General features: G+C 43.7%; 1 protein-coding gene across 2 annotated transcripts in view; it reads right to left on the bottom strand.

Annotated features, from left to right (window-relative positions):
- LOC111245144 (serine/threonine-protein kinase DCLK1) overlaps window positions 1-19,068 on the bottom strand; it is a 92,852-nt gene extending 73,784 nt beyond the window's left edge. Inside the window, exon 1 of one of the 2 annotated variants that reach the window (XM_086980422.1) lies at window positions 16,943-19,068. The gene's annotated coding sequence lies outside the window, so the exon portion shown is untranslated. Of the gene's footprint in view, window positions 1-16,934 lie in introns of both variants that reach the window. The other variant, XM_022793094.2, reaches the window with a different exon arrangement.
- Between the last annotated feature and the right edge of the window lie 1,211 nt (window positions 19,069-20,279).

Genomic DNA, 20,279 nt, shown 5'->3' on the forward strand with positions numbered 1-20,279 from the left:
AACTAGGTCGAACCTAGTTTGTTAGTGTTCTCAATCGAGCAAGTGTCTGAGGGCAACTTACTTTGTAACTGAGATGTCCGTCAGACAATTCATTGCTGAGCGATTTTTTAGTTCAGACAAAGCAGCCCTGACTGAACAGACAGCAAATTTTGCTACAACAAAACCCGAACGAGCATTTCGTTGTAACTATTTACTCATCTGACGTCGAAGTGAAACGCTTTGCCTTAATTCATAGCAAGTCACTCTCCAAACGGTTGGTCAATTGAACATCGACTCCGCAACACTTGCATTGACAGCAGCACCCCATAGAGCCATCACGGCGACTAGTGACACCGGTAAATGTTGGAAAGTAACGAAAATACAAATGAACATGAAGGGCAGACGGACATCTTCGTACGAAGCAGGTCACTATTCTATAACAGCGCTCCGGGGGTATTGGTGATGTCTGATGTGGACGACACGGGACGAGTTCGCCGCGTAGCTGCCCACCACTAGCGCTTAAGCTAGCATAACAACAGAAACCGTATAGCAGGTCACTGAAATTGGCATCTCTGTCCTATACAATAATAGGTAATAATAATAGTAATGAGTATGGAGCCTGTTGCCGTTGCAGCGGGAAACTGTTACCGTCGTTGACCAGCGCCGAATTCGACTGTTACCACGGTCGGTCAGCAGCAGTAACAGGTGTTACTGGACAGAGTTGTAGAGGAAAGTGACGGAAAAGCCCTGCACGTTATATATATATCGAGTGATCAGGTGCAACAATATAATTGTATCACTGGCAGCAGACGCTTCGGCTGGCGGAAGGTCGTCACCAGTGTCGCTTTGCGGCCATTGATCCGAAAGAAGGCAATAGCGGAGGAGGAGCAGCTAACGGCAGCAAAAGTTTCTTTGGAGTTGGTAAATATAACAGCCGCCGATAGAGCAGTAGCGACATACTCTCAAAACTGCACGTAATTGTAACCTGCTTTCGTTGCTTGTGACTGCAGCAAACGGGCGACCCACCGCTGGCCGTGGGTTATTCGTCCGGTCGAACAGCTGCAGAGTCAGTGAACTAGATTGGCCCAACTTGCGTCTCTCTCTCTCTCTCTCTCTCTCTCTCTCTCTCTCTCTCTCTCTCTCTCTCTCTCTCTCTCTCTCCCTCCCTTTCTTAATCTACCTCTTTTTCTGCGCGCGTGCATAGAGGCAGTAGCGATAGCGTCGCGCTCGCCATTTCTGCCACAGGTACTAAGTGTTAGCTAACGCTATTATTGAGCGCCTGTGAGAGTGGCGCCATTAATGGTATGCCATAATGGCGATAGCAGCGGTACTTCTTGTAACGGGTGTGAGTGAGTGTTAGCCAGACGAAACACTCAGTCGGTTGCAACAAAGAACAGTTACGTTAGTCATGTAATATCATCCTTTCGTTCTTTCTCTTTAAGGGAATATGCGATTAAACCTAGCAGTTAGAAAAGTCAATTCTGATAAGGCCACTAATTGCCCTGGCGGTCATCGACATGTCAAAAACGTCTATAGCAAATTAGATAGGATATGCCGGGTGCGTCTGAGAAGAATAACTCCGTACGGTTGAGGGGACTTTTTGCGGGACGGCATATTGGAAATTAAAATTTTAGACCTGGGCGATACGATTTAAGTGTAGAGGCATAAAATTCTAATAATTAGAACGATAACACAGTGACACAATCGCTGCCAAATGGTCAACTCAATGTAGTGTATCTCGTTTTTAATTCTCATCCATCAATCAAGAAACTGATCTGTGTCAAGCGCAAGTATAATTTTGTTCGATATTGCGACAACAGATGATTAAGCTGAACGATCTGGTGTGCCATACCACCGCGGCCCTCTATATCTATAACCCTCTGATCTGTCAATGATCATCTCGAACAAAAAATACCTGTTTTTCTCTACCCTAGAGAAATCCTAGGATCTGTCTATAAGTGAACTATCCAGCTAAACTCCTAATCGAGTAGATACGACCACGCCGCATCAGCTATTCTATTCAACCATAACGAAAGACTCAAGGAAAGAAAACAGAGGTCTAACGGCAAGCAAATATATGCGCAATTGATGTAGCGCTTCTAAAACTAGGCTTGCGGCCGGCCGCTCAGATGTTGTCCTACAGCTAAGCTACAATAAGGGCTTATTCCTAATACTTAGTGATCACCTAAATGCAATAGAAATTGCACCGTGGTACGCCTCACTTCAACAACTGATCACCTTGTTGATCGAAAACTTCACCGCAAGAGACGCTAATTGATCATAATAGTAAAATGGCAATAGAACATAGAGCAGAATAAATACATACAAAAAAAGCAGTCTAGACAGAACGATAACGAAACAAACCATGTAATAGACGAATAGCAAACACCAGAGGTAACGAAGAGAACGTAAACAACCATAGTCATAGGTCTTGATTTGATACAAATATCTAATGCGACAATATTAACATTTAATTTTTGCAAAGGCAACAACAAAGCGTTCAATTATAGTTTTTGAAAACAACACTTACAATTAGTAACAACATTAGTAAGAACATTAGTAAGAAAACAATAACAAAATCTCCTCTTCTTATCCCGGCTATTAATCAGAACAAGTAGAGCTTCGCTCACGTTCGGCAAGAGGAACTCGAAGCGATTCAATCTAATGACTCCTATGATATCTATCATTGGTTCTTAATCTGAACGTTTTGTCACTGTGAGAGCAGCGCAAAAGCGTTGCGTGCAGCCTTACTTTTGTAATCTAGATTTTTCTCCAGTCTTATCGTTTTCCAGTGTGATGGAAACTTATTAAATAACTTATAATAGAAAAACAACAGGTCGCACTTGGAACGCGTTTTAGGTGCAGGATTCGATGAAACACTTATATCGGCGTTCATTACACCACAGCTGATATTTACCATGAGGTAAGGAGAACCTAATTAAACAACAACGATTGAAAAAAGAGCGCAAAATATTAACAAACTAGCGTTATCGCATCGGTCAAAGTGTACCGATTCACGTTGCGGACTTTGTAAGCGCCATTTTCCGTCGTTTGGACGGGAAAACAAGTTCTTGGAATGATCGACTTCCATTATTGGTCTGGTGGCCATTGGAACCACCGCTATTGATTTTGATATTTAAAATCAGGCAGCCCGACTTGTCGCCCACATCACGAAGCCAGCTACGCTCAAAGGCGATTTTAGACGTCGGAATGGGCCCGTTTTGATAATAGAGAGGGGAAAAATAAAGCTACAGACGATACGAAAGCAACAATTGCAACGTGCCGTTCATGGCAAAGCCCGCACTATTTTGTATTTTCGCATTTCTCCTGGTGCCATCTAGCGGTCACGTGTCTGAAGGAGCCCGGGAACAATCGTTGCGTGCTCGGTCTTCTCGTCCTTCCTTTGTCCCGTCCTTTCCAACTCAACTCAAGTTTCAAACAACAAAAAAAAATCGATGACGTGATATTGTTTCAGCCTCTCATCAACAGATTAGCAAGCTACTAAGCAGGTGCTACAACAAACGTTTTCGTCAGCTGTGCAAGACGGTTAACTCTAAATTCTCTAGCTTCGACACAATTCTTCGACCGGGCTTCTAGCGGTCTCCGATCAGCAAATGGTCCCACCGCTTCCAGAGGTTGTGTTGCTTGTATGTTGTTCAATCGGAGGTGCCGACCAAACGCAAATTAAACCTGTGTGTTGCTAATTGACTCAAGTGGAATTCAGGGTGATGTCGTGCTCTTCGCTGTAGCGGTCGCCGGTCTGAGCTGCTGGTGCTTGGGAACTATGTTCGATTGATACAAAAGCTGCAGCTGCTGTTAATATGGCGCAAGCTACAGTAGCAGCTCAGATGACCCGCTAAGTCTACTCGTAAAAGCTGTTGTTACTGCCGGTATCTAAATGATCAAAACATAGTGCTATAAGAGGCTCGCTAGTGCACTGCAAAATGAAAAGCGTGTTCCTGAGACGTTCACGGGTCAGTGGAGTTATAGAGGCGAATCACAGCGGTAGTAACCGCAACAGCAGCAGCTGCAATCGTTGACGGAGCAGGGGACTAAAAATCTGAAGATCAGCAGCTGCTTTTCTGCGTTGCATTCTCTCTGCTGCTTCCGACAAACTTGCCAACCATGCAATAAGTGGACGAGCTCCGCATCAGCTAAGGAAAGCCTATGAAGGGATGAAGCATATGTGAAGGCGTGCGTGTGCGTGTGTGTGGGCGTGCGTCTCTGTTCTCATGTAAGTGCATTCACGTTGAACGGCTAATGCTGTAACCGTCGCACTGTTTCGTCTGTAACGGTACCGCTGGACCGAAATGTTTTTCATTCGACACATAAGAAACGGGAAAGAAGCACTCTATTAGGTGTTGTGTAGTCGAGCAATAACTAAAGTTCGTGATCACCGCGGTGGTGGTTCTATCACTCGCTGAGGTCCTCGTGGAACGACGTTGTCCAATAGTCAACGAGATAGAAATCATGCGAATTTCCTGTTCTTCCAGCGGTCTCCTTGCATCAGGCAACACAGCCCAGCAACTAACGAAACCCCGGCCCGCCGGTCGGCCTACCTGCAGATAGGGTCAGACGGACGTAAGCGGTTGAAAAAAAGGAACAGTAGGCAGAACAGCATGAAACCCCATATAGCGCCATGATATGCTAGATAGTGCAGTCGATACATTGGATGCGCCGCCTAGTGGCCGTGCTGCATCCGCCGTTGCCTGGATCTGGCAGACAGCAGCAAATGGATGTGAATCCTGTCGGCCTTATTCGCTGTTTGGCATTGCCATTCCGGCGCGAACTTCGGCGCTAGTCGACAGAAAGGAAACAAGATAGGTGAAATCCAAATAGACGACGACGACAACAAAGATTCATCCCTCTTCGGCTTCAACAGCGGCAAGCGTTGTATTAGGCTGTGGGCCTGTTGACATCAGCAGTTGCAGCAGTAACGATCGCGGCGTCTCAAAAGACCCCATCGCAATACACGATGCCTCAGCGCGGGCTGGTAGTAGAAATGCCAGCACGAATCGATGTAATGTTGTAGATAATCAGGAATAACTAGGTGCTGTTGTGCCAGAATCTGTAGGGGCCATGATGGCGGCGTCATGCCCGTCAGCTGTATCGTTTTTCATCACAGAGCAGCACAGCTAGAAATAGAAACCGTCTCTTCGTTGTTATCATTTATTCGCTGATGTCGCTTCTGCTTCTGTTGCCAGCTGTCAAACAAACAGCCCTACAATTACGCTACTGGTGCTATCCGTCAGACGCTCTACCTTATCCTGTAAACCCCTTGTCAGCTCAGACAGAGTTCTATAGATGCAGCGTTCCAGGTCGGAAACGATAACATTCTACAATGATAGAAAAAGGCATGTTGAAGACACGTCCTGAATGAACGACCCAAAGAAATGCCGATACCCGACAGTCACTGTAGTACCGTGTCTGGACAGTGCTTTGTAGAAGGCGCAACTATTTCCACTATCTAATTGGCTGTGGTCGTTAAATTCGAAAGACACACCGATGAATACAACTTCTTAGTTCTACTCAGGGTGACACCTACCTCTACAGAGCTGATGCACCTGAGGGTAAAATGCGCGTCGGACGGACTATCCTACACGACCATTTATCCCAACAAACCACCTGTCATTGTCGTTGGGTGTGGTCCATTCACTGCTAAATGCCTTCAGAACGGCTAAGGGCATCTGTCGGCAGCTACTTCGAATAGGCAACAACTAGGCTTCAAGAATGTACCATTTGTAGACTGGTCTTCGAACAGCTCTATTTTTAAATACTATTCCCTCCCTCCCCTAGCCCCTTCACCAGTCGGCACGAATCGTGCGTTATTCAGTTGTCAATGACGGGGCTGTCTCATCCTAATTTCACACTTAATACAAATACACTACTTCACTTGGCAATTTGTTTAGTATTAGTATAAGTGAGGCTCATGTGCAACTGCGCAACGCTATTGAAACGTATTCATCAAAAGCTACCTTACCCGCAACGCCGACCGATTCAATGCCCTCGCTAATATGTATGCAGTATTGCTTGGTAGCCATATGACTACTGAAGAAAAATCACTATTTAGACAGAGCTAAAAAAGCTGCCTAGAACAATTTGTGGACAAAAGACCAGAAAGAGTTTGCTTTCTTCGAAGGGCGCCTGACAGTATCTGGGCATACAGTCATTGTGTATTCTCTTTTCAATCTCACGGTTCCTTCTGAGCTGGAATCCGTAACGCAAAAAAACAGTTCGTACTTTTTGCGAAACGTCGTCCTCGACCGTTGTCAAAAACAGCGCCGCTTGATTTTTCGAAACAATTATTCGAATTCCAATCGGCTTGTAAAAGGTAGGAACGATGCGATGCCCGTATTTTCTACTTACTAAATAAGATGTCGCTGAACGATCGATCGGCGTCAACTTTTCTCACCGACACCTGTTCACATTGACGTGCTGTCTGCTTGCATTTTTAGCGCCCTGCTCGGTGATTACATCATAGTACGGAATAGTTACCAAATTTTAAAGCCAAAGGTGGTGCTTGTAGCACACGATGGCGCCGTTGTCGCCAACTGCTAAAAATGGCAGCTCCGATCGGGAAAAGTAGCGGCTAGCTCTAAGGTATACAGTGTACATAGTGTTCTAGTCACACTAGTCGATTTAGCAATATTGATAAAATCACTGGCAGTTTTTCGCAGTTGAAAATGCTGACAGCTAAAAGCCCCGTATCTGTAGCGTACTCGGTAGCGTTAGTTTCAGCTAGACTACGTCTGCCAGTCTACAAATACGTCTGCCAGTCTATAGCGAACGTTCAATAGAAGACAATAGTCGAAGGAAGAAGAGAACGATAGACTCGGAATTACTAGCTGGAACCCACAATGACTCACGTTGGTCGTAGAGGCAACAGCCAATTACTGCTAGTTATCAGTAAAAGATCTACTGACTACAAAACCATAGTTTATCGATGCTACCTAATTTTTCTTTTTTACTTGCTCCACCAAAGCGTTGACAATAGAATCATAAACTGCGCAACAAAAACACAACAATGATCAACGACGCTGATAAAAACACGATTCTTTAAAATGAACATTTAATAATCATTTAAAACCTGTACGCATAGCCGAACGGTTTCACGGTGACCTAGCAATGAACAAAGGAAGTATACACCGTTAAAGTTGTTCGCGTTTTGATTAATTGTAAGAAGCGTCAAATTCACAGAACATATCCATCTGTCCATTTCCGAGAAAACGGTCGCGCCAGCGTTTCTCTACTCTCGCCTGCATAAATAAATGCTTGTATGAAAATGAGAATTGAGATTTGACAAACAAAAGACTGTCAAAAACAATAGGCCCTTGAGTACTGTTTCGGTATTCGCTTGCGATGGCTAAAATAATCCCACCAGTCACCCATAAAAGTGTATAAGTATCAGTCACATAATCCTGATCGGCCTGCCGGGTGCGAGCATCGGTGATATAGGGAATCATTACTCTCCAAGCATTGGGTGTCGCCCAATACTAATTATAACAACGCCCTATCAACTACACCCAGCTGCCTGGGGCGTTCATGTAGTTGTCGGCATATACACCAATGATACTTTTTCCATAGCATAAAATTAGCAACAAGACAAAAGAGGCAATCGTTATCACCAGTGATGTCATTTCTATGTTTCGTCATACGTTTGTTTGCCCGCTCTCTGTCAGCACCGTTTAAGCAACGCGCGATAAAATTATAAGCGGCCGGCCGCCGCGAGGGCTCCGCTTCGCCAGTCCCCTTTAAACAATAGCGGGCTCTCGGCCGTTTTTCTATGGCCAGGAGATAACACTGAGAGATTGTCAATAAACAAAAAGCTGGAACGATGTCATCAATGGCCTAAACGATTCGAACAGGTAATGTTTGTCGTTCATCCGCCCACTCAGTGCGCGATGCTAGAAATACGGCAGCAGACTGCTGGAGGCAGCCGCTAATTGCAGATATATTTGTTCTGTGCCCAGTAACGTATGAACGTACATATATATCTATTTGAGTAAATACTGTATCTATTTACTGGCCTATTTTCGTCCTACGATTCAGCAAAGTGGGCGCGTATACGTTAGTGATCAACTGAAGGTGGAAACAGCATGCGCGGAGGCGAACGCTGTGAAGTGGGCCGAGCTGGCTCATCGTGACCATTGTTTTAAACGAGTTGTTCGATATAGCCCGCCCGCCCACCCACCAAAAAGTTTATTCTTCGAATCAGCCAGTCAGCCAGCTCTTCTCTTCCAATTCCTACGATAGGGCGTCCACCACCGAGTGATAGCCGAGCGCTATTGCCTGCTAGAATCCCATTGGATACTGTAGCCGTTCACGCAGTATGGGATACGCATAAATGCGTGTACGGCTGTACCAGAAATAATGGCTTTCACGCAGTGTCCGTGTAAGCGCTTGCTTGATGAGCCAGCTGCTACGAGTCGGCCGAACCGTCATCTCGATTTCATTTAGTTGAACTTCTTCTTTATTCTTCCTTAGCGTCTAACAGCCTAGTTTTAACCAGGTCTAGCAGCTGTATACGCTCAATAGGGCGACAAAGCGAGACCGGTCCGTGTTTTTTGTCACCCGAATATTCAGAATTATTGCCAAGCACCGCGCCGCCTACTAGACAGGTCTGCATATAACCGTATCGCGAATCTTTTTTTCTGTTAAATGTCGAGCAAATACTGTAGAGCAGCTAGCGAGACGCTCGGATTGTGCGTTGATAGAATAATTTGTCGCTATGGGATGGATCGTCCGACTAAGAATTCCATTTTACGTGTACATGCCTAGGGAACGTGCCACCGTGAACTTAGCGAACATCGTGAGTGAATGACTGAGGTTCCCGGTAAGATCGTGTAGTAAAGCGTATGCATGAGTTGTTATAATATATGCCGATTACGTGACAGTGTGTAAACCGATCGTCCAGTACTGTCGTCTGACGAACACTCGTCTATCTTCTTCTACTTCACTGCTTGCTCTCTTTGCCGTAGACTGGGGCTCGAGCAATCGTGCTACACGCGTAGGGCGCTAAGCGTTATTATGCTGTTCGCCTCATTCCTGTTGTACTTCTGGGCTTTACCCTTGCACATTCCCATGGCACGCATATTCCCATCGTCGTAAGCGCACACCGCCTCCGCTGACGGTCGATCAATCGATGGCAAAGCCGCGTTTGAATGACGCGCCAAGCGCCAATGCATGGTGCAGAAACACCTCAAGCGCAACTACACCCATCTGCGGGTATGACATAAGCTCAGTGCTGACATTATCAATAGCTATCTCTACAGAATCCGCGGTAAGGTTGACAATCTACAGTAGAAAAAAATGCGTCGTACGAATATTGTTAGGAGCATAGGTCAGAAATGGACTAAATGATGTACGTTTCTTTTCATGTGGCATGAAATATACGGAAGAGATTCAGATAGCTTCACAAACGTGTCTGCGATTCTAAAAGCCGACGATCTTTCCCAGCCTTCGACGAATCCATTATTGATATATACAAGATAAGGCACGGGTAGACGAATGTTATGTAGAACATCTATGAAAGACAAGAATATAGTGTATTCCTTGAGGTTTATTAATTCATGGTCGTTAACTGGCAAGGATAGATGATAAAGGCTGATTCCAGTATTGCTTTACGGAACAAAATCAAACTAAAACCCTTTGACCGCTTCCGATCTTTGGTTTCTCAAAATGGTTAGTTCGATTTCAACTTTCTCCGCCAAAAGCACATCTTACCGATGTCAATTTCAGTAATAGCAATAATAATGCAGTCACAGAATGACATACACGACGTCTTGATGTGATCAATGCATATTTCTACGGCAACAGACTCCCGCAGTATGCGTTTCCTAATACGAAACAAGCCGTGCATTGTCTGATATAACTAACAGCACTTCAGCGTATGCCGCGCGATTTCTCCTATTAGTCTAATAACTGCTTACATTACCATTAGTACTAAAGGAATTGTTTTATAGCAATGATGCACCATTACCGCAGAAAAATGTCTCGAAAAATAAATTAATCGTCCTCAGGGCTTTTTTTAAAAATTTGGCCAACAGTCCTAAAGCCAATATAGCATTCCTTACACTGATCAGACGGCCGAGGTTCCATAGTTACGGAACAATGGAATCCCATTTATTATGAGATTCGCCGTTGATGGGAGCATATGCAACGACTCTCTGGGATCCCTTTCGGATTACAAGTTCAATTTTTTTTAATCCTCCACCGCCTACGATCCAAAGGCCTACACTCAGACGTTCTCAGCCACCCGAAAAACGGCCCGTCCGTTAAATGCTATATACATATGCCCTAACTTACCCTACTCGCGTGAGACGGAGAGGCAGGAGCGTGCCTTCTCGACAACAGACCATCTGCCACCGGCTCTTCTCCCGGATCCCCGGCCTAAAGCAGTGCGGTGCGTCCAGTATTACAAGAGAGTGCTAATTTCAGGCACAAATTCCTGCCCGTCGACGAACGAGGTCGTATGAGGGCCGTGGTGAGTGAAGCCGGCGAGGTCTTAGGCCCGCAAACTCACAGCTAGCATACCTTAGCGCCTTAGTCCTTTTGTTAATGGAGGGCTGAGGAGAGGCTGTGTAAGGCGTAAAGATTTACTCGTAGTAGATCCATGCATATAGCGGCTAGCGCAGAATACCTGGGTGCATGATAACAGTAACGCCTGCGTTTGCTATCTCCAGCGATTCCTGGGCAGCACCAGCTTAAAGAGGCGAGAGCCTTCAATACGCCGGAAAGCAACAGTGCTACAGTATCAAAGTAGAGTTCGTCTTCTAATCGAGAAGGTGCCCCCTAATGTGCCCAGGAAAAACGCATGGAATGTTGACGGGACGGGGGCTAGCATCAAAATGACGACTTAATGCAGAATACCGCCACCGAAGTCGACGTCGTCGACGACAACGACAACAACGCATCTCGGGCACCGGCCTTCAGAGGCTCTACCCTGGGCCTAAACACGTGCGCAACTTATGTGGCTTCCATTCTGTGGCATCTCTATGCGCTCAAGGGAAGGTAACGCTTCCAGGAATTGTTTACAACATGGTGTTATGACCATCAATGACGAACCGGCCCTAACAATGAATGCTTTAAGCATTAACACTCAGTGAACAGCACTCATAGTACTCATAGTAACTAAGTTCAATGAATAGAAAGTGAGCGAAGCGGCCCACGAAACGATATTATAATGATAAATGTAGCGAACCCGCTACCAATTACTAGTTTCGTAACGGTAAAACAAATCTTTTTGGGGGAACATCCTGATGGAAAATCTTATGGCTATTCAATTTGAGCTGACGAGCTATTCCAAAAAAATACAACTTGAATCAATGTGCCCGGTGTGTGATGAGACGCAGCTTCCCAGAAATGGTCTCAGACGATGAAAGATACAATAAAAGGTTTTTAAAGATCATATTAGGCTGGAGAACCCAACCGGAGACTTCATTCTATGCGGAACGTAGTATATGATATAATTGTGAACTGCTGAAAACTGCTCTACACAAGTCATAACATAACATTAACTTAATCAAGACTGGAAGCTATTTACCACGCTACTTGTATCACTAAGAAAGTCATCTTCTTTGTAACAAACTTCTGATATTCCGCGCTTTAGAGGCATTTGGTGTGTATTTTATGAGTAATATATGTGTATGCATCGCAGTATCCCCACTTAAGGCTTTACTTGCAACAGGCTTTACGAAAAACTGCCATTGCTGGCGACAAGGAAAAAAATAGAAATATATTGTTTTGGCTGCTAATGCAATTAACCGTTAGAGCGACTAAGCTAAAATATATAGCAAAAAACACCTCAGATAACCAAAGAACACATTGGCTTTTCTTTTCATACTGAGAAGGACAAAATAAATTTAAAGTACTTGTCAAATATTCCGCCGCTTGATATTTACAGTGTTTTATATAGGTAGTGCAGGTAAAATGTGATCAGGCCCCCGGTTTTTTTTTGCATTTTGTATCTTGACTGCAACATTAGACACAATAAAAAATTGAAAAACGTAATAAAACTTAGGTTGATTATTTCTTTTTTCTCCATTTATATATATTGTTATACATTGTAGAGTAGGCATTATTCTATGCTATGACCACATGTGCCCCTGAAAATTTGGTTGGTTTCAGTTTGTCGTACCGGGGGGCAACCACATAACAGAATGCTATTAAAATACAAACGTTGGGCAAAACTTAAAACATTGGTCTGTTATGTGCGATAGAGCCAGTACTAACTTTTTCCTGACGACGTTTGGAGCCGGGGTAAGGGGGTTCTCCTAAAGCCAGCTTGCAGCAATATATCAGTACATTACGTTAGACAACGCGCTCGGTTGTGGCCACACGATGGCGTTTGGAAGCTGCTAGCAGAAAGCGGTATGTAATTTGACGCAAGTTAAGACATATTACTACAGCGCTAGCTTGGCCATAAAGAAAACTCTGATTCTGGAGGTACTTTTCCCTCACATATTCATAGTGGTGGTCGTTTTGTCGGTAACAAAATTACTGAAAAAGAAAAAGCAATTTTTTTTTATCTTTACAGCATTGAATGCGCACACACACATTTAATATGCCTGATTGTTATCGTTCAATAATAAAAAAAAAAGACGCCTTGCTCTCACAGAAAGTATTCGTGGCTGATATGAGTGTTAGAAATATTAACATTTTCAGGGACGTTTGGTCGTAGATACATATCGCTGATCGATGGTTCTACATGGCGCTACATTGGCTATAGCTTCTGAAATTCTTTATTTATGAATGTTAAGTCTGAGAACATTAACCCAGTGCTTTCTATGACATTTTATCTAAATTTGATTCGCTTGTTTAAGTCTGCCATGACATAAAAGCGCAACGTCCATCTCAATAAAGAAAACGTTTTAGTATAAAATTGTAATTTGATGAACTGATCTTTCGTTCTAGAAATGTCGATAGGATATTTAGTTCTTTGTTTTCCGCTGACCCCTTATTGACAATTCAACCAATCCAAAGCTAGTATTTGCATTCACAAAATTTATGGTACGATTCCGCAAGATATATGTATTACACATATTGGACGACCAACATTGTCACCTCAGTGAGGATGTCCCTACAAAGAGGTTTCGTAAGCAAAAAAAAATACTGAACCGTTAAGTCAGCATCAGCAGGACTCCTCACTACCGAACTAGTGCATCTACCGCCGGACTTATCGTCACATTCCGTTTGATCATCTCATGCCTTGTCTATGAGACTATGTTGGTGCTGACCGTGACAGGTCCCTCTTTATACGCGAGCTGTCAACCACCGGCCAGTGGCGGTATTCGCGCGGGCAGAAGCTGATGCTAACCGAACACCGAGCAGTACACAATAACAGCCGCAGGAACGGCAGGATTTCGAAAAAACGCCAGTCCCCTATCATGGTCCGTTCGGTTGATCGCCGATCGCCTCCACTCGTTCTGATAGGGCATGAACAATACAAATCGCGGGACGAAGCGCAGCGCATCGCACTGCGTCGCGGAACGAAACCGCGGCAAAATAGCGCACTCCAATTCCATTGCTACACTGCTTCTGTCTGCCGCTGATTGTACTGATGCAGACGCCGATAGGTGCTCCCGAGACCGCGGCCGCCATCGATACTGCAATAGGGTAGGTTCCCCTTGTACGGCTGTAGGGCTACCGTAGGTACCTCTAATGCATGCGTGTCCTATCAACCGACCAGCTTCGTCAACTGTGACCATCTTTGTCTGCTGACACCTATCTACGATTTAGCTCGATTGCAGCATGGCCCAAACGGTGCGCACGACTAAGTCATTGTCGTGCTTGGCTCAAAATAACGTTGGTCAGCTCATCAGCCCCTTTCGAATACGGCTCCCATATTTTCTGTTACTACAACTACTGCTACTGCTATAACTGTTGTTCCAATTGAACAAACGAATGCGTTCGCATCAAACATAATAACACAACATGGAACTTGTGCTGTTCCTGTTGCCGACAACGTCAACAACCACGCAGTATGACAACATGAAATAACCCGCAATCAGCAATATTTTCTGATTTGAAAATCAGCGCGCCGCTAATTTACAACATATGAGTGACGCCGCCAAGTAGATAGTAAAAACATCATCACAAGTAACTTCCAAGTTTCCCTTTACATATACGTGTTCGGCTGTTTACTATAAACCATTATAACTGTCTTAATAATGTCAAGAAGAATACGCATGTCTGCGCATTGATTTGATTTTTTTTGCGAATTTTGCTTTTACTGACTCAGAAAATATAGAACTGTGGTATCTATAGATAAATCTAAGTCAAAGTGTCGTGTAAGCAGGTTTTGCTCGCGCCTCTCCAACGTTTTTGTTACGCAATAAATAATATAATCGAGCTAAAACCTAATTCAAGCTTTATATTGCAAATAATAAATGACGTCCTTTTTAATAAACACTTTTTATAATGCCAAACCTGTAATTTTTCATTCAGGTAATAATATGTCCGTTAAATCTAAACGGTTATCTACGAGAAAAGGCGTACCCTTCGATTATTGCTGGTTCACCGTATTTCTGTTTATAATAGTTCTGCTATTGACAATCTTGATAATCCGCTTTGATAATAATTGACAATATTGATAATCCATTTCAGCGTTGTTATTATTTATTATGTTAAAATTACCTATTAACAAAAGTAACTTTATTCTTATTGGCCTGCGACCATGTAAATATTATTTCAGCCAATAAATCGCATGCATTTCGAAAGGACAGGCCCATATTGATAATATTTTGCAGCAGTAGCAACTTAATTGGAGAGCGTACGTATCGGCTTATTTTTAAGTGACATATTTGTCTCTTTAACGCAGGTACATACGGAGGCACCAATCTACCTAGCTTTATTAGTTATTCATTATCTCGTTATAGTTATTTTATGACAATGGACCGGTGAATGTAAGATAAATGTGCCAAAATTAATTTTCCAGCCTACTGATATGTAGACCTAAAGATTATCGGTTCAAATTCAAATGCATTTTAAAGTGTATCACAGTGGGCATGCGTTCATTCACTATTTTTGGTTCCAAAAAAAAAGCAGCAACAAACTAACGCGCAAGATCCGCAATAAGAACAAAGTTTGAAAGGAGCCCAAAAACTCATGCAAAAATGCTTATCCAAAAATTCTCCTATCTTAATCTGGAGCTTAGATGTTATTTTTGCGCAACGTAATGTTGTATAATTTGCGAAGGCCCCAGGTTTACTTTTAATTTCATAAAAGTTAGACAGATTTTCTTTAAAGATGCAAAAATCAAGAAACTTTCTAACTGAACTATTCTTTAAAGTAATTGTAAGCATCCGGCACCCTTCGACTGTTCCGACATGGACCTTTTTACCGCTGACGCAAAACCCTGTTGATAAAAGGTATTTGCAATTTAGCCAGAACCAGACTGTTCTGTGTGAACTGAGACTAAAACGCGGGTCAACAATGTCTGAAAATAGACGCTATGCGTCTTTCAGCAAGACAAAAAAAACTTACTTACGCAGAGAACGCCATTAAGTTCAAAACAATATTTGATTCTTTTCCGAAGGCGAAAAGAAGAGATGCACCAAGCGTCGTACTACTAAACAGAACCCCAACAGACCTAGAGGTGTCAATGTAACGTCATAGAGAAATATAGTTATTTGTGAATTTTGAGGAGAAAATTTTGAGAATGACTTGTTAGTTGTTTAGGCCTTCAAACTGAAACAATTCAAGGCAAATGACAGTTACATTGAATAAACAAGTCTGTAAGGGATGCGCCGGTCAACACACCCGAAAAAAACATGTAAATGTCTCTTAGCATTTGAGCGCAGCATAAAAACGGGCGATATCTATAGTGTCTTATCTAGACAAAGCACTCTGTACGTGCTGATACGGTCTTAGTTCAGCTGCAGATATTTCAAGATGCAGAATTAAGCATTTTTCCCCAGGTCCCTTTAGTCGAGCTTAGTCAACTCTCGACAAGTAGAGCTCGGACAGAGCTAAAGATACTCAAACAACGTGTTCATAAGCCATTTCCATCGCTATCAATGAAGCAGCATTGGTCGTCTGGGAGCAAGTAAAAGGATATCTTTGTGTGAACTTTTTTCGGCTTAATATAGAATTCAGGCGGGGTTGCGCGGTGTTGAGGTGGATACGGCTCAACGGCAGTTGTCCTGCAGTCAGGAGGACACCGTCACCGAACGAGTTCAAGGTGAACATTTATTTTGGCCATTTGGAGAGTAACCAAAAACATTGAGGAGTGTCGGTATTGTGACATTTATGTCGGTATGATGACGCTCTTGTGCCTTCAATAGGGACAGGTTTAATACGTTGAATCTACTTTCCTCTTCACGTGATTTATGCACCAATTCCTGACCTATTTGTGAGTTAGTGTACAACATATTAGGCCGCTTCAATTCTCGTTTTGTACTTAGGACAAGAGCCATCTCCCTTGCCGTCATCAATACTCCGTAAGAGTTCCATTCAATGTGATAGCTTTACCTCCGTACAAGTTTATTCGTACTCGTATTGATCTACGCATTTGCGGCGAATGTGTGCATCGGGATATTCGATATGGGCCTATACGATTTCTACGAGATTGCAGCCTATTGGTATCGCATAACAATAAACCCCTTCCAAGGCCTAAATATAGATCTATATAGTCGCGGATAATCTTTGCAGCTAGGAATTAGATCCACAATCCATCCTATGGCCAACTTGCCTTCTTGAATAGTTAATTAGCTTGCAGCCACTGCTACAGTCGACAGAACATAAGTAATATGCATGATCTAATTGTGTCGTACACAAAAATGCATGTCGTTGTCCGTCAAAATGTTCAGTCTAACATAGTCTCTGTTTGCATTTTGTTGCCTTTGAGTTTTTCCATATCCTTCGGGCCAACAGTTACCCCAAACGCAATAATTTAGTTCAACAGCACTAACAATCCGTGCCTCCGCTTTATAATTAAAGTATATATACACATTTACCTTTATACCCTCGAATTTAGTAGAAACTTCCACTCCCCGCTGGCCTCGAACGATAACGATGTCCGCTAATCAAACGACGTAAGTTTGTTGACGCTCACGAAAATCGATGTATCCAAAGGGTCGAACACAAGTCACTCGTAGACAATTATAACTCCATGGACATTACGCGCGCACACGTGAACACGCATAGCTGTCAACAACAGCATACGCTACCAATATCCAGCTAATGCGAGAAAACCTTTCATATCATTACCACATGTTGATGTGTTATTGGCGCCACCAAAAACATATCCCGATCCTGCAGCTGTTTCAGTTAGGTAGTGATGTTGTCATCCACAATTTGATAGTTGTTTATTTCTCCAGTATTTTTTGTTTTTAGGTAACCTCTCGTGTTACTCTTGATGAAGGATAAAATACGGAAATTCCCGACAGGGGCAATTACGTCTTGTCTCCGTAGGCCTGAGAACTTTTTCATATCCAAAAAAGCAGAGACGACATTTACGACAGGACAGTGAGCACAGCGTGAGCACAATTTCTCCGGTGATGCTACTGTTTATTGCCGTAGTCTGTTAGCTGTTGCACGGATGCGATCGCATTGGTCTCCTGTACGCGTCTAATCGGTGGACGCCCTTATGAACACCTCGTGAGGGCCACCCTGCGCTGCTTGTCGAGCTCCACAAGACTGATGAGTCACTCACGGTCCCGCGCCGGTGACGGCAGCCGCAAGAGTGCTAGCAAATATAACACGGCAGCAGATAGTGCCCAACCAAACTTCACACATTTCATCTAGGAGATTTCACCGTTGACCCGCTCACTAGCTGGCAACCCGCTGGCGCTTGAAGCAGTCGTCGTCGGTCATCACACACATCACTGAGCCACCAGAGAGAGTGCCCTGTTTTATTTTAGCAAAACGGAATCGCTAAGGCTTTCCCGCTGTTGTTGTCCTATAGAACAGTGGCACTATAATGGAACTATAATGATCTCCTTGCTGCCTGTTTTTTGGCTGCTTACGCGCTTAATTGATTGGGACGTTTTTCAACTTTGGCGTTGGTTTGTTGTCTCTCAACAAATTCGTCCGCTAAACGATTGAGGACGATCGACGTGTGCCGTCTGGAACCCGTTCGGTAGGGAATGGTACTGTCGTATGTACACTGGAGAGCTGTAGGGGTCTAATTGCGGCCGTTCTAGTTTCCTGCTCAACAACAGTAACAACGGCAACGTTTGTTTGAGAACATTTGCGACGGCTGACTTAAACTGGACTGAATGATGCACCACACATAATCGATAATACCAGATATCATAAAACTGTCGAATAATATTCACTAGAGAGACACATACGGCTTGGAGACTTGCTGAGTTCGTACGATAGCAAAGTTGTTTGTAGTCGACATTTCTTTCGTCGTCGTCATCGTCATCGTCGTCGTCGCCTTCGTTATGACAATTTCGGTGGCTGTTGACGGAAAACAAAGCATGCCTTTATAAGATTCTACCACTAGTAGCACTCTGGCATTACTTAGAATAAACGCTGTTGTGATTGAACCAAAGCTTCTTCAGCATTCCGCGGCAGACACACACTGATTTAGTACCGCCATTTCTACACGCTGCGATTCGGTACTACGCACGTTTGCTTGTAGTCGAGTAACCACAATCAACATCACAATATTACTTCGGCGATAGGTCGACCGACTGTAATGCAGAAACCGCGACGGAAAGCAACGCACTGCTACGTAAGGTTAACGGCCCAACAAGCAAGCAAGTAAAGCAACGGTGCAGCTCCTATAGCGATTTCGGTCGCAGCTCCGAAACTGCAGCAGTAGCAGCAAACCTGCCAGCCAACGAACGGGAACCCACTACAGGCCAGACCACTCTGGTCTGTTTTGACCATTCAAACAAACTGCGAGCGGTGACTGTATCCGCGCCGAACCGCAGCGGTGCTGCCTCCTCTTGGAGCAATTGAGCATGAGCGGCACCGGACAGGCGGCAGCTAAGCGATCGCTGCACAGCAGCTACCCATTCGGCGAGTCAGGGCGCTAGCTAGCTGGACGGATGGGTACAAGGCTAGGGCAGGCCGCCTTTGCCTGGTGGCTGTTGGCCGCCGGCCACTCGGCGCCTTGCTAGAAGCAGGCGAAGAGAATAATGGGTGAGGGTAGAACCGCGCCATTGCTGCTGTTGTGGTTCGTCCGGCGAATCGGCTGCCCTGTGGCACTGCCACTGATAGTTTTGCTCGATTACAGCCTTTTTGTCGACGAACGATCGAACGAGAACGTCAGCTGCAACGTGTCATATATAGCGAATAAAACAAAATACAATCATAAAAATCGTACCACAACCTTTTGGGAAAGGGAATTCAAAGAGCGCGCACATTCGAATGAGAAGTTAGGGAGAATGGTTAAAATCTCACTCAAATAATGATTCAAATGAAGCTTTGAGAAGTTTAATCTTAGTATGAGTGTGGTTTATTTATGCGCGAGAAGCCGGAAAAATCCGGCCTTAAATATAAACCTTTCACGGTTATATCAAACACTAGCCAAGCAGATCTAGCTTGTTTTTCTCATTAGTGCTGCAACTCTTTAACAGCATTGATACACTTGCTAACAGCATATTCCAAAGAAGCAATGACAACCAATTCAAAAATAATACAGCTTTCAAACCCAATTATTTTTTCTCTATAGATAAGAGATAAATGCTTTCTGAGCCGATCGTCCAAGATCAGTAAGTACATAAGGCATTGAGCATCAGCTACGGGTCGATCCTAGATCTTCGATCTCGAGCCCTTGGGCTTTAAGTGTAAGACATTTGTCGCCGCTGATGCTCATATTGAGTAGAGTGGTGAGAGTAGATCATATACGTATCAACTTCTCAAGTATCGTTACACACTGTGTGTGCAAATGGACACGGTACCGCTTTTACTCCAAAATTAAAATGGTCGTGAAAGCGCCTCAAATATCAACCAGAAACTGATGGAACAATAACAGATTTTTCCCTACATAAGCACTCCTTATTTTTGAGAAACTGATCGTATTGTAATTACTTGTATTTTAGAAAAGCTGAATATAATTATCTAGCAAAATAGACACAAATAGATGTGGCATGGTGTACGTGGGTTATTAAAAGGTTCATTACGAACTTCAAATGAAAAAATGCAATGTTAACTTACCACGTGCAGATTATCATCAAATAAAGAAAATAAGCTATTAAGGAAATTAAAAAATCGTCCAATTCAGAATACACGAAACGTACGTCAAATTTAGGTTCTACATCGATGACATACTAGTACTGACAAGTGTAACTCAATAGGTACTGGGAAGCTCCATTATTTGATATTGGCCTAACAGTTTGCGTATT

Source organism: Varroa destructor, unplaced genomic scaffold, assembly GCF_002443255.2.
Source record: "Varroa destructor unplaced genomic scaffold, Vdes_3.0 BEIS01000002.1, whole genome shotgun sequence".
In the NCBI taxonomy this organism is placed as follows: Eukaryota; Metazoa; Arthropoda; class Arachnida; order Mesostigmata; family Varroidae; genus Varroa; species Varroa destructor.